This window comes from Suricata suricatta, chromosome 3 (genome assembly GCF_006229205.1).
Source record: "Suricata suricatta isolate VVHF042 chromosome 3, meerkat_22Aug2017_6uvM2_HiC, whole genome shotgun sequence".
NCBI lineage: Eukaryota > Metazoa > Chordata > Mammalia > Carnivora > Herpestidae > Suricata > Suricata suricatta.
In genome coordinates, this window is record NC_043702.1 from 165,330,778 (window position 1) to 165,345,593 (window position 14,816).

Below are 14,816 nucleotides of genomic sequence, written 5' to 3' on the forward strand. Positions count from 1 at the left end.
TCAAAGCAGGAAGTGACCCTCTAGACATCTGGACTAGAAAGCTTTGTGGTGCAAGAAAAGCAGCCCTGGCCTGGCAGGGCCAGAAGTCTGGATCCTTGCTCTGGCTCCTATGTTGCCTGTGTTGACTTTGAAAGTCCGATAGCCCCAGTTCAACCACTTGGAAGAAGCTATTACAAGCATGTGTGTGTGTGTGTGTGTGTGTGTGTGTGTGTGTGTACAGTAAATCCTTGACTTGTGAGCATAATTTGTTCCAGAAACATGCTTGTCATCCAAAGTACTTGTATATAAAAGTGAATTTCAGTTGTGATCTTGTGGTATTCACCATCACATACTATTCATATTGCATGACATCATTCGTTTATCAAGTTAAAATGTATTAGAAATGTTTGCTCATCTTGTGGAACACTCACAGAACAAGTTGCTCACAATCCAAGGTTCTACTGTAACAGTTTTACACATAACACACCCTGAATAGCATACGAGAGTATTCAGAGGTGTCACTCATATTAAACATGTAATCTTCTATGAGGTTCTATGCTGATGAGACAGGACCCTGTGTCCAAGGCCTTGAGGTGAAGGAAAGTGCCTCTGCAGCATCTGTAGAAAAGCAAACCTTCTATTAGAGCAGAGATCATTGGGAAGAATCTTATCACCCAATATGTCCAGGTGGTACAACAAGACACAGGAGTTTGTAAGAAGTCAGTGAGCAGTTGGAAGTTGGTTCTGCCATGTGAGCATGACTCCACCCCACTAAGGACATCCCTTGAAAGAAGTGTGGCCCACGAATAAGCCTAGCAGGAAGGTGTCTACCAAATAAGAGGGATGGTAATCATTTCAAAACCTGACCAGGTAAAGAATCTGAAGTTAATAGCCAAGATAATTTACAAGAAATCTTCTAGTTGAGTCCATAGAAGATCTTTAGAAGATGAAGCTCCTTGGAACCATTCCTGTGAGGAACATAAAAAAGTGATGTGCAGTCACAAAAGGGAAGAAGAGGGAAAGACAACCTGAGGCTGGTTTTAACTATGACTTATGTCATACAGAAAGGGATTTGACCAGCCACAAATAGAGATTTAAGATTAATGGTAGAAGTTACAGGTCGACTGATTTTCCCCAATTATTTATTTATTTTCATTTATCTAAACTAGCAATTAAGAGTTCAAGCTCAGACCTGCACACTCACATTAAATTCCCACTTTATCATTAACTGGTTACATGACCTCAGGCGATTCACTTAGTCTCTCTGAATCTCATGTTTTTATATTCTGCAAAAACAGGGATAAAAAGGATACTTACCATGAAGGGCTATTTTGAAGATCAAATGAGTCATTGCAGAGAAGGTGATTGGTGTAGGGTCTGGGATACACTAAGCACTCAATAATAATTAGATATTATATTATAATTCAACTAGCACTTACTAAGTGCTAGATTCTGTATTAGGTGTGGTTATAACAGTAAATAGCACACAGTCAGTACTCAAGGATTAGCCAATCTAGAAGTGGATTGATATTTGCAAGAATAATCCTGGGAGAGAAGTCCACATCTGTATAGGAACCAACTCCCCATCAACAACTGTTCTCCTACAATAGCTAATCAGCTACTTGGGAAGATGGAGCAGAAAAGACTCAAGTTTCATAATGGTCCTTGGATGGGATGACTATTAAAGTCATCTCCAACCCCAAGAGTCTCTGATTCTAAATTTCTTCCTGGAGACAATGCTGAATATTTATGTCCTAATCCAGAGCCAGATGATAGGCTCAGGGAAGAGGGGGAATGGAAGGCAATTACAGCCCTTGATGAAAAGTCAATGTCAAAGCCCAAAAGAAGGCAGAGCTCGTACCCTTGACCACACAACAATCACTATATCTTGTCCTGCACTTTGGTCCCATGCCTCCAGGCAGTGACCTCTCTGTCAAACTCCTCTTACCCCAGTGATACATGAGGTTTTTCAAGGATCTCTTAATGGTCTTGACCTTGTCTACAGTATTTTATACCTGTCACTTACTCAGGTCTGTTTACTCTGAAATTATGAGGAGGGTGACATTGTGCTTAGAACAACATTTAAAGAATGTGTTTCCTGAACCCTCATCCAACAAAAACTCAGAAGAGAGAGTCTGAATATGTGCTCACTTATGGGCTGTAGCCTGGTTTACAGTTTTGCCCTTTGTCTGTGACCCATTCGTGGGAGCTGTGACCAATGGCATAATAATAATTTCAGGGCCCACATAGAGGAGCTACTTTTAGTTCATCAACCTGAAGTACCCTTCACATTGTCCTGAAATTATGCAGGAAAGAATAGTCCTCTTTGCTTTTGCCCAATATTTGGAAATAATCTGAGTTGAAATGAAAAATACATTAAGTATTCTTATTTTAAATTTGTAATCTATAATACATTTATTAGCAAATTTAATTGAATTTTTAATAAATGTAATTAATTTAATTTTGTATTTAATATCCACAAAGGATGATACATTACAGCTCAACATTGCTATCATAGATACACAAATCCCATTGATAGTTCCCCTAATCCATACAATCAAATAACTTAACATTTGTTTCGGTACTAACCTTCAGCATTCATTGCGTTTTGTGAATGTTGGTTTTGACTCCTGAACTAAATGAAAGGTGTCTTAAAAGTGGGAACCATATTTTATCATTCCTTGAACCTCATTCCATCCTTAGCATCATAGCTAACAATTATTGACCAGTTATGTGCCAGGCATTAGGCTCAGAACGTCACAAATACTGGCTTGTTTAAATGAATCCTTACCCCAGGTAATAGTTATCAAGATATTCATTTTACAAAGGAAGAAACTTAAGCTCATAGAAACTAAGTACATTGGCTAATATAAAACTTTTCTAGTAAATTATACAGCAATTAATTGTACTCAAACGCAGGTCTTTGGGATTGAAAAGCTCAGCCTCCACTGCTGCTATGTTGTCTTTAGCTCAGGCTAGACACAGAATAAATCTTCTGTAGATAATTGAATAATGATTACCCAGGCGGTCTCATTTCAAGAGAGCCTACTATGGTGTGCTCCACTGCATACCTGATTATTAAGCGGGTTACAATGGGCAGGAGCAACTTTTGTGATCTTATTTCTTGGAAGCCTAGGATTTACATTTTTGAAAAATATTTTTTGATATTATTACATATAAGGAAACTTCATTTAGGAAAATAATGAGTTGACCAAAGTAAGAAATATATTTACTCAAATAAACCACATGTTCCATGTGGTTTTAGTTTAGAAAAGTTGAAATCCAAGTGCAATGTGTTGGAATATGGTTTGGGATGGGGTGAGGTGGTGACGGTAAGAGATGTAGTCAGAGATTATTCTCCTTAAGTTAGTATAGAGTCTATTATCTATTCACCGTCCTCTTCTCCCCGCCCCCACAAAAACAAACCAAAATCAGACCACAAATTGTTTCATTCTGCCTTGAACTTTAGGGGCAAATTATAAGCATTCTTTGAATACATTTTAGTTGGGACCTTGGAATGGCGGCCAAGTTCATGACACTGGTTATCTAAGGACATTCCCTTATCTCTCCATCATACCGACTGAACAGAAAAGAAACTTGCTTTTTTTTTTATACATTTATTTATTTTTGAGAGACAGAGAGAGACAGAGCATGAACAGGGGAGGGACAGAGAGAGTAAGAGACACAGAATCTGAAGCAGGCTCCAGGCTCTGAGCTTGCAGTCAGCACAGAGCTTGAGGCAGGGCTTGAACCCATGAACCTTGAGATCATGACCTGAGCCAAAGTCGGACACTCAACCAGCTGAGCCACCAAGGTGCCCCAAGAAACTTGGGTTTTGTTATTAAGCTTTATATTTTGGATTCATTTAATTGACTAGGTCTCAAATCTTGCAAGCACTACTTTTGAAGTTAAATTTGAAGCTTCCCTTAAAGAGATCTCACTATTAAAAATGAATTTTGGGGAGGAGGCAGGAAAATTCTCAAGTAATGTTCTTGGCTCTTAGGTTTTCAGAGTTCCTGGTGATACTGTCCGGGCCATTTTCAAGGGTCATGGGATCCCCTAGATTGCATCCCCTTTGCAGGCTGTAAGTAACCACATCTAACACAATGCTTTAACCCCTGGCCTCAGAAGCAACCATGGGCTTCCCATTAAAAAAAAGAAAAAAAAAAAGATAATTATGAGAGGAAACAGGAGAAAGAGATTTTAGGAAACAAATTAAAAATTTTAAAAGCCAAAATCAAAGGAAACAAGAAAGGGAGCAGGAAAAAGGCAACAAAAGCCACTGGCATCACATGTGTCTGAAATGAGGACGTAAGGTGGAAGACATAGCGTGTCTGTGGAACTGAGCTTGAAGTGAGGGACTTCTGAGGCCTGAGTCCACTGAGCCCATGTGGACGCTGTGATCTGGGCATATGACAGGTATGTGAGACTGAACCTGCTGGCACTAATGTTAGAGGAAGCTCCAGAATTTTTCCTACGAACTAGAAGATGCTGGGAAGAAAGTCTCCACACAGCGAGCCTGGAGAGTTTATATGTAATATTCATAGTTTTGACCATTGAATTATAAGGATCCATAATAGGCAGAAGATGTTGTGTTCAGGAAAGGATCAGAATTGAAGGTTTAGAACAGGAGGATAAGAAAAATTAATTCATACACTCATGTATTAATTCTTTGAAAAATATTTATTTATGTATTTATTTAGAGAGCATGTGTAAGTGGGGGATGGGCAGAGAGAGAAAGAAAGAGAGGATTCCAACCAGGCTCCACACTGTCAACACAGAGCTGGACACGGGACTGAATCCCACAACTGTGAGATCATGACCTGAGCCTAAACCAAGAGTCAGATGCTTAACTGACTGAGCCACTCAAGTGCCCCTGACCACCTGCTAGGTCCTAGGTCCTATGTCAGGCGCTAAGCTTTTATCTATGAACAAGACATAGTCTAGATACTCAAGATGCTCATTTTCTAGAGAGGGAGAATCATCAATAAATGAGAATTAAGTATGCAAACTGATGAGATGTGTGCTAGGAAAAGTATCGAGTTCTGAGAACACACTTGGGAGGAGGAGCAGCCTGGCCATGGGAGCTCCCCGGTGAGGGAGGTGGCGTGTTTGATGACAGCAACATGCTTCAGTTAACTTGTGTTGTTCTCATTGGTTCACATGCATATGAGGAAGTGATGAAAAAGATCTGTGTGTGTTTGTGTGCATGTGTCTACGCATGTAAAAAGTGATCCAGAACAGAAAGACAGCTAACAATACGGTGGTATTTAAACATTTAAGGATTCTAGTAGTTCTTTTTTATATCTTTAGAGATGTTGTGCATTTAATTAGCAACAACACAATTGACACAGCAGGTCTGGTTATTACATGGCTTTAGGAAAGCCTGAAACCATTACTGACCCTTGGGAAACTCCTTGTGTTCTCTAATACTGATGGATGATGTTACGTATGCCTAGATGAAAGGGGCATGCTGTACCAGCTAGTCAGGACTTCGCAGGATTATTTAGCAACAAGAGTCATGATGTATCTGGTTTTGTTGTTGGGGGAAGTTGGTTACCATGGCTAGTTGCATAGAAGTATGTGTCTATATGGTCAGCCCTCCTTAAAAGCTTCAGATCCCAAGATTGGAATGGACTTCCCTGGACAGAGACATACTCCACATTCCACTGTAGCTTATTTCTAGAGAAAAAGTGTGTATTGCATGGCTCCAAATAGGGCAGACTTCAGAAGCCTACAGGTCATAGCTCTGGACTCCATCCCATGTGTATCCTTTTCCTGATGCTTTTGCTATGAATATTTGTTTTAATCAACCTTATTCGTAAGAAGAAGTGAGTCTTTACAAACTTGATTTGGTCATGGGATGCTGAGATAATAATCCAAAAGATCTACTGAGCAGCTTTACAAACCAGAGGAGCAGTATGATAGTTAAGGTGGAGTGGAGAAAGATAAGGGTATTAGGGAATGCTTTTTATTTTACTATTTTCAACTAGGAGAAGTGTAAAGTCTTTGTTTTAAATCAAATTCAAGCTCCTCAAAACCCTTACTTGCCTAGGCAAATGCAAATTCTAATCTTTGTCATGGCAGGCTTTAAGGAAACTGGTTTTTTACCTTAGGGCCACAAAAGAGTCTTGAAGTCTAAACCAGTCCAGAGTTCTGGGAAAGGCCTTTGCCCTCTGGTCAACACTAATTATTAAAGCCCTACTTGTTGTCTATGAAAGTAGACAGCTCTGCTGTCCTCTGCCAATCCAGGGAACAGACATGTCTGCTCAAATACTGTCTAACATGTACAAGTAACCAAGAAGCCATTCCCCTCGAAGGCCCGCCTTCCCCTTAGAGGCTTTCATGGGAACCAGAAGGTAGGCCTCACTACTTAAACAAAACTTACAGAATCTTCCCTCCTTTCAAGAAAACTCCTGGCCCAACCACAGTCCAGCAGATTCTATTCTTCCCAACCTTTGGATCTCCTCTACCCTGGAAAACTTACTTCCAACTTATACAGATGAACCTTCAATCACAAAAACCTTCTTAGAGTATCTTCTGGGAGTTTGATAACATCTGCTTTGGGTACTGTAACACTTTAAAAGCCACTAATGAATATTTCAATCAAGACAGTAGAAAGGTTTGGCTACCTTCTTAGGATTAAAGGGGAACAACTTACATCAGAAAGAACAACAGAAATTAATCTTACTGCAAATTATCTTGCTACATTAGGGATACTCAGTCTCTACCTAATAGAGGAAATTAGTCTAGTAGACAAATCTCTCCAGTACAAAGTAATGTACTAATGGAAGTGTCATAATAAAGCTGCACACACTCTAAAAACTGTAAAGAGGCCAGGAAGCCTTGGAGATGTTGCTATGATGGAATTCAATGGGTAGGCTGAATTTGGACCAAGAGAAGCCATTTACTGTCACTGTCTAAACCAGCCCAAGAGACCACAGTTCAAATCACAGCACTAAAAGCAATTACTATCAATTAAAGTCAAATGTTTATTTCCTCAAAACCAAGACCCAGAGGGATATCTTTATAAAGGGCAGCATAGAAATAATGCTAATCAGTTGAACTTTATTTGCAATAAGGACATAATGAAAAGAAGACTTGTACTACTGGATGTAGAGAAGCTTTCTATCCAGTGTAAGGACCTTCCTTTGTATCAATATTATTGGCTGTCCTAGGGTAAATGGAAAATTTTACTAAACTCTCCTCCTTGAAGGTCAGTAAAATTGGCCCTGATAGGCCTAATGGTAGAGTGGAGAACACATCAACCATTGAGTTAAAGAAATTCAAGCCCCACTAGGTAGCTTTGGGAAAATTATTCCCCTGAGTCTTGGGTTCTCACATACCATAGAGATTATCATATTTATTTTTCAGGATTGTTGTGAGGTTTAGAAAAAAAAATATCGGGCACATCATGAACACAAAATAAATGGTAGATAATATAATTTTCTCTTCTACATAACACAAGTAATTTCTTGTCTGGAACCAGGTCACTGGGCTAAGTAATCTCCAGGCATCTCCTCCAGGTTCAAGACTTCAGCCACTGCTAATGCTAGTCTTCTTTCTCTCCAATATAATCCAAACTCTTACAGCTATCCTGGTACATTGATCAAGTTTATTATCAACAATGCCTTGTTTATTCCCTACTAGTCTCCACTCCCTTTCATTACCTTCACTACGACTGGTATCTTATATGAATCTCTCTAGACACTGCCTCCAGCCTTATTTCTCTCGGCCACATCGTTTTAGTCCCATGTTCTCTGGGTAGTTATTCACTTAAGTCGGTGGCATAGGGTTAATATGATCAATTCATCTACGCCTATGTTTTAATAAGTGCTAATGAGTGACCTGCCCAGATATGTGAACATCATGTAGTGAAACACTGGTAATTGAACATTCCAGATCGTTTTTTAAAAAATCAATGCCAAAAGATATCTTCACTCTAGGAGATCTTCCTACCGGCTAGTGACAAGGTATGCTGGGCTTTTGGGAGCCCTTGGCCATAGTTAAGGATACTCTAGGTTGCTTTCTGGTATACCTACACAGAGAGATCAACCTTGAAAATGCTCCTGCTGCTTTACCAAAGGCAGCCAATCCATGGGCTGTGCAGGGTAAATGCTGTTAGGCCAGCTCCAAGCTAAACCAGATGGAAAGACCAAGAGTCTTCTTCATTCAGGACCATTTCCTTAGTTCTAAGGAGTCATATTTTTGAAATGATGGGGTTTGTAGACAATGTGTAAACAAATTGAGCTCATCACTTCATTTTTTCTGAAGCTGAAGCTCAGAGAAGTGATGTGATTTGTCAGGTCCCAGATCTGGTTAAGGGTAGGTTGAATCTGGAACCCAAGTTTCCCAGTTCCTAAACCAGAACTGTTTATCTGCATCAGTCAGATCTTTACATACACAAACTTTTGTATACCTTACCTGTTATAGAAGAAGGGACCCTTGTGATGGAGAATCAGGAGACCTACTCTCTTAACCTTTTTTTCCTACCAGGAATCTGGGTGACCCACAATTAACTGTTTAGAACTCAGTTTGCCTCTCTACAAAATGAGCAGAGTGTTCTCCACATTTTCCTGTGTATCTGGGCTATTATTCTGAATATAAGAGAATGCTTTGCTAATAAACTAATGCTGAAAAAAATCAGTTGAATAAAGGAAGGAAGGAAAGAATTTAGAAAGTCAAAGCTCATACACACAAGTTATTCTAATTTACCACCATTTTCAGATACAGAAGCCACTGATGTGTTCTCTTTATTCTGAGACTGGAAGAGCATTGGCCTTTATAGCTAATCACAGAAAACAGAATGGCTTCCTGTTGGAAATGAAGCTTTTGGGGCAGGGCATCTATGCATCTTCTGCTCCCTGCTCATGGGATGTCACTTCTGTTACCCAGCCTTTAGCAGTGGGCCCCAGAACAGACACTGACGGGGATGCAGATAGAGAGAGGAAGAAGTTGACCACACAAAGTTGACGGCCCTCATGAAAAGGAGTGCCTGCATGGGACAGATGTCAATCTGGGAATGGAGAGGGAGAAAAAAGAAGAGGGAGAAAGAGAGACAGAAGGAAGAAGAAGGAGATGGAGAGGGAAGGAGAGAGGGAGGAAGAGAGAGAATTGTGAATTCTTTAGAATTCAAGGGATTCAAGTACACACTAGAAACCCAAATTAATGACATGGAAGATTAACATGAAGGACATACATGCTAAAACCCAGAGCAAATGTCCAAACCTCACCATTAGCAATACAAGGGACCTGGGATGAAATTCCAGGTCCCAAAACTTGGTGCTATGGCTGCTGTGCAGCCCCTCAAAACTCTGGGCCATGCAGGCAACTCCCAGGAGGAAGCATTCTGGTCATCTGACTTCCTCACTCAGATTCTGACAATGGGTTTTAGCTTTCACATGATCCTACATCTTGGAGATTGTCATTTCTTTCCAAACTCTCTGCCCAAGGTGAGCAAGCTGCTGGCATTTCTGTGTCAGCCACAAGGGCTGTGTTGAGGAGAGCAAAGAATGCATGGAAGAGGGCAGGTGATTCCCACACATCCCCACTGGGGATTCACAGTGAGCACTCCCCCAAGAAATGCTTCTCTTGAACCCTATCACATGAGCATGGGTCACCTGTCTGCTGGGTCATAAGCCTTCCATCTGCAGGTTCACTTACATCTACAGACCCTCAGACAGACCTCCAGTCCTCTCAATGGAACTGTCAGGGTTTGTGTGTGTTGTGAGCAACCCCGTTCATTACATGGACCTGGCACAGGCACAAGCCAGCTCCATTCCAGAACCATGTGACACTGGCAGGGTTACTCACTTGGTCGCCCTCCAGCAGGGGCATCTGGGGACACCTCCCTAGAGTGACTACAGCATTTATCACTGGGATGACTCAGCCCAAGCCTTCGCTCCCTGAAAAGGGAATCTGAGGCCAAGACTGGGGGTAGGAATGTCGATTCGACCCATCTATGGTTGGGAGAGCACAGAAACTGCCCCTCACCTGGAAGGCATGAAGGACGGGGTGAGTAAAGGTCAGGTCAGTGGCTCAGAAACTCAGAGGGAAACATGAGTTTATCCCAGAAGCTTGGGTGACAGGTGGGGCTTTGTGTCCAGAACCCCAAGAAAGATCCTACTCAGTCACCTAATGACAATATTTTTCATTCCATCTCACTGATTTCACTCCCATCTTTGTCTTGTTTTCATCATGTCTAGAGCATGTCAGTTACTTAGCCTTGATTAGAGCAGTGATATAGCACAGTCTTAGATGCGTTCACCTGGTCTCCCAGTCCATGACAAGACCTGCTTCCTCTGTCTGAGTAGGTTGTATTTTGTCTGTCCAGATGATACAGCTGTACCTATGTAGTTCTTCATGTTTCTGTCATTTATGAGTTTAGATCTCATCTCACCAATGAGTTCCTCCAAAGAACCAGCCTCCTCCTAGGGTCCTAATCCCCTGTGTCATTCAGCCCAGGGATAAGCACATGGTGGATACTACTCAACCCGTGTTGCTTGGTTGTTCTCAATCTTAAATGCCCAAGGGAAAAGGAGTTTCACACCCTCACCAGTTGCCAGATTCAAAACCTAAATTTATTTAGAAAGAGGTTTCGATAGTAAAACCAAAGCCTGCATTTCGTATACCATTTAATTCAATTTCAAAACAACATCTGTAGTTTAATTGGTTAATTTCCATCCAATGACCCCTTGTTAGCTCTGAGGTGCTCTCCTGATGTTGCCATTTAACCTGCTCATGGGGGTTTACAATAAAAACAACTGTTCTTAGTGTAGAACTTAATCACGTATAAAGTGAGTATTTTTACTCAGTGCATCACCCTCTGGGGCTGGTGTACTGGCACTTCTCAGATCTTCAGTTTGGGGAGCATACTTGGCTCAGGGACCAGACACTGCTCTAGAATCCACGGCGTGTTTGCGGTGTGGTCTCATGACCACTTCAGCCTCTCAAGCTCAGCCCTATTTTATCTCACAGGCATTTCCCCTGATAAATGTTGTTGCTCATGATATCCGGTCTTCACATCTGCTTTTCAGAGGACCCACGCTCTCCAGCCGGGCTCTGGTGGTCCCTTGTTTGGATTTCCAGAGCAATGCAGATCTCTCTACCAAAGATATCTCCACATACAGCCCTGTGCTGTCTGTCTCTATGGGTCTCCTCATAAGACCTAAATCACTACCCAGAATGTAAGGAGAGACATGCCTAGTGCTGGAAATGCTAGCAGGGAGCGGTGGCTGCCCCGGGGAGCTGGGGAGTAGTAGGTATGTAGGTCAAAGAGCTTCCCAGTCCAGGTCCAGGTACATTCATTCAGCTGTGTCTTGAAAGAAGGGTGGAATCCAGGTAAAGAGAATGGTGGCCAGCATTTGATGTAGAGGGAATAACATGGGAAAAGATGATGGTCTTCAGGAGCCTAACAAATGTCAGTATGGCTGGAATTAATGGGCAGAGATACAGCCGCTGCGGAGTTTTGACTTTACACTGTACAATGGTTCTCAAGCAATTTTTTTTAAACCTGCCTTCACCCTATGTGTAAGCACAGTGTCATCAAATACATCTTTTCTGTTCTGTAATCATTTTCAGTGTGTGGGAGGTGTCCTCTCAAGCCACTCTGAATAGCACTGTCCAGTACCATACTGCTAGCCATGTGTGGCTATACACGTTTTAATCTAAAGTCATTTAAATTGAAAACATCCTAAAAATTTGGCACCTCAGTCATACTAGGCACATTTCAAGGGCTCAGTAGCTACCTGTGGCCTGTGACTGCCCCATATAGACTAGGACCAAGGGGAGTCTGGGCAGGCAGGGATAAAGAAGGTGAGGAAAGCCAGGAGGCTGGAGATGTAAGAAAGTTATAACACAGCTGATAGTGGAAAAGCAGGACCTGAAGGCTGTATATTGTCACTTTTAACCAGAGTGATCTCGTCTAGACTTTTCTTGTTTCCCAGATTCCTGGAGCTGGTTGGCCAAGTCCTAGTCCAATGGTGCTGGCAGTGAAATGAATTCTAAATAGTCCAGAGCTATCCTGAGATGACATGGGTAAGAATCCAGGGCCTTACCTAGTCACTGCAGAACTTGGTGAATTCAATCATCCTTTCTGTGACTCAATTTCCTCACTGATAAGTGGAGAGGAAGCATTAATTGACATCTATCACACACAGCATTGGGAAAATCTAGAACTTTCCAAAATCAATTCGCAATATGATTTTTTTTAGTATAAAGAATATTTCTTTTCTGTAATTTTATTTTATTATTTTTTTTTTACATTTTATTTATTTTTGAGAGACAGAGAGAGACAGACCATGAACAGGGGAGGAGCAGAGAGAGAAAGAGACACAGAATCCAAAGCGGTCTTCAGGCTCTGAGCCAACAGTCAGCACAAGACCAACGCGGGGCTCAAACCCACAAACTGTGAGATCCTGACCTGAGCCGAAGTCAGATGCTCAACAGACTGAGCTACCCAGGTGCTCCTCTTTTCTGTAACTTTAACATAATGTACAATTGCCATAAATAATTTGGGGAAAGAAATGCTGGAAAAGAGATGTCAAGACAAAGCATTTAGAGAAAGACGGTCATTTACTTGCATACGTGAGTCTAAGTTATAGAACAGTGGTGGTCCTCAAACTTGGTTATGTATTGGAATTTCTTGGGAAATTTTTAAAATCATGATGCCCTGACACCTGAGACTAATTAAGCAGGACTTCTGGGAGGGGAACCGACACATGAATCATTTTTAAAACTCCTCACATGATTCCAATGTGCAGCTATGATTGAGAACGAACGATAGTTTGAGGATAGCTCACCAGGCTAAAGAATATATGCCACAGACAGGTAAAGAAAAGACACAGATGACAGGCTGTCCATTCATACTGGAGAAAGAGCCATTTTCACAAATTACTAGCACATGTGCAAAGTCACACACAGACATCCACCACTGGAAAGGCCAAGATGGAAGAGGGCTCTGGCTGCCTTCATTTTTGGGTTCTTTTCACCTTGTCTCTTGGCTCAGGCAGAAGACCCTGTGAGCAAAGCATCCCCAGATGGGAACCAAAACTATCCCCTCTAGCAACAAGGACTGATCTGAGCCAGCAAGACCTTGCCCAAGACAATGACTGATTTAACCTTCACTGCCTACCTGCACATCCCCACTCACTTTTTTCCACATTTTCCTTATATACCTGGAAGTCTTTTCAGCATTTTGGAGACAGTCATCAATATGTTAGTCCACCGCTTTCCCAGCAGTGGCCTCACCGAAATAAATTCCTTTCTTGTTTAGCCACGACTTTTTTTCTGCCTCTGGTTTTGACAGTGCTGAGGGGTTGAACCCAGGCTGTTCAGGTTCCCAGAGCCAGGGTTTTGCACCTCTTGAACCTCTGCACACCGGCTACAAAGATACTTCTCTCTGGTTTGGAATTTGGCACTTAGAGCAACTGGCCTAAGATCTCATTTATTTGGAGGGACTCCGTGGGGATAAGGTGACCCTCATAGTGGTTTTGTTGTTTAATTTCCTGCCACCTGTCCTGTTAAGAGTGACATACATACTTATAAACCTGGGCAAGAGGTCAGTTTTGTGTTCGCATTAGGAATTCTGCAAAGTCCATAAAGTCCATACTTAATGTCCTTCTCAACCTCAAACCCACTCCCAAGAGGTAACCCCTGAATGTAGATGTGCTCATACAAATTACACGCACACAAACACACACACACAATAAAACCCTTGGGACTTGTACTTAGTACTTGATGGCAGATGTTTTTCCATACCAAGACCTCAAATTTCTCTCACTTTCTAGTAGATACTTCTAAGTATTTCCTAGTTCCAGTATATAATGAATTTTTTTGGATATTTCCTGATTGGTAGTAAGGTTTTCCCTCACCTTTTTTCTATTTCACATGATATTGCAACAAACTACTTATATGTTTATTTTTTTCTTTTGCACATAGAGAATAAATTCCTAACAGCGTGATTGCTAGGTTTGCCAAATTGCCCTCCAAAAAGGCTGAAGCAATTTACATTTTCTCCCGATAATGCAAAGAAATAACTGGTTTCCCACATCCTTCTCAATCCTGGTCTTTTTTTTTTTTTAAAGGCTTACCTAATGGATACTTAAAAGTGCTTTGCAAATGATTAAATGGTATGCAAATGCAAGGTATTATGACTAGTAATCTTTTCTGAAAGGCCCTACATCAAAAGTCACTGTCCAAGCCCCTGGGGAGACAGTACCTTCCAGAGAGTTCTATTATGTATCCTGTCATTTTCTGGAAATAATGTTTTTGGTTTTGGATCCTAATTTCTTAGTCCAAAATGTCAATCTTCCAGGGTGATGGGGTTGTAAATAATGAGTGAGAGGGACTCCAGGCAAAGGTGGCTACCGTTACTCTGTGAGCTTTTCTGCCAAATAATTGAATACCAACCAACATTTTATTGACTCACCCTAGCAGGGAGTAATTTGTGAGGGCCTCTCCTCTGCTCTACATTCAAAGTCTTTAATCCATCTTGTTTCTCTCTTCTAGCTTTTATCATTTATTTGGGATGCTGTGAAATGGAGGTCTTCACATTTATGAACTCACTGTGGTTCTTTTGTTTGCTTTATCTTGTTTTATTTATTTTTTAAATTTTTATTTAATTAATTAATTAATTTATTTATTTTTAAATTTACATCCAAGTTAGTTAGCATATAGTGCAACAATGATTTCAGGAGTAGATTCCTTAACGTCCCTTACTTATATAGCCCATCCCCCTCGCACAACCCGTCCAGCAACCCTCTATTTGTTCTCCATATTTAAGAGTCTCTTATGTTTTATCCCTCTCCCTGTTTTTATATTATTTTTGCTTCCCTTCT

General features: G+C 41.2%; 1 long non-coding RNA gene across 1 annotated transcript in view; it reads right to left on the minus strand.

Moving 5' to 3' along the window:
- Window positions 1-522: 522 nt before the first annotated feature.
- The window catches only part of LOC115286835, a 25,534-nt gene continuing 11,240 nt past the window's right edge, over window positions 523-14,816 (minus strand). Inside the window, exons 2-3 of the long non-coding RNA XR_003906310.1 lie at window positions 886-947; window positions 523-597 (exon numbers count right to left, since the gene is read on the minus strand). This is a non-coding gene — a long non-coding RNA (uncharacterized LOC115286835). The remainder of the gene's footprint in view (window positions 598-885; window positions 948-14,816) is intronic.